The sequence below is a fragment of the Tamandua tetradactyla genome, chromosome 2, assembly GCF_023851605.1.
Source record: "Tamandua tetradactyla isolate mTamTet1 chromosome 2, mTamTet1.pri, whole genome shotgun sequence".
Classification (NCBI taxonomy): Eukaryota; Metazoa; Chordata; class Mammalia; order Pilosa; family Myrmecophagidae; genus Tamandua; species Tamandua tetradactyla.
The window spans coordinates 92,574,142-92,575,093 of NC_135328.1; positions in this window are offsets into that span (position 1 = coordinate 92,574,142).

The following is a 952-nucleotide window of genomic DNA, read 5'->3' on the forward strand; positions in this document are numbered from 1 at the left end:
AAAGCTTAATGTCCATTTCAAGCTAACTCTTCTATATTATGGACCCCTCCAGTGTCACTGATTTCCAGGCAAAACCACAACCATTAAAAGCCAGCCAGGCAGGCTGGTTCTCAATGCCCTTCTCTGATCAGAAAGGTGAGTTCTGATACCCAGCACCAGGTTTTATTGCTTTTATTGTCTAGTACCAGCATAGTACAAGAGTTTTAGTAAGTATCATATCATCATCACCATCATCACTCCAAAGATACTGCGATTCGTTCTTTAAAAACATCTAGAATCTGACATGCATTCTTAGAAATAGCTATCATCATCCGTTGAGAGTGTTTGATTCAGAGAAACGATCAAAATCTCCTTAAACCGAGCCTGATGACTAAGTAACGCAGCTGCGTGACACATTAAAAGGGCTATATTCCCTTGAAGGATGTGTTGTCATGGTTGCTCAAAAACTGCAAGTCTTCATATGGTCCCACCCAGTATGAGGCCTTAATCCTAGTTCTGGGTTAGCTCTAGGTTTCTCACTTCCTTTTCAGAACGTGAGATTGAAATACACCAGCTTCACACGAATTGGTTTACATGTCCATGTTTACTTGTGTGCGAAGAGTACTCCCTTAGAGGAAAGTCCCTTCATTTCCCTGCAGATCTCTCAAAGATCCTACTTTCTCTTCCCACCCTTCTCCCCTCAGATCCTCTATTTGGCTGACAGAATTTTGCCTCTTACATTGCTACTATCCTAAATGAAGCTATTGGTTGAGGAATAATGAAAATTTTCAATCAATTCGTTTCTAAAAAGTAAATTCTTTTGATATTTTTATCACTCAGGACTCAAGAGCATGACTTACAAACACAGAAGCTAAGAAAAAAAATACAGCAGGAGAGGTGGCTGTATTTAAACTCTTAAACTCTAAGCGGTTTTACAAACATGTAGAAAAGGAAATGGACACGCTGGTCTGTA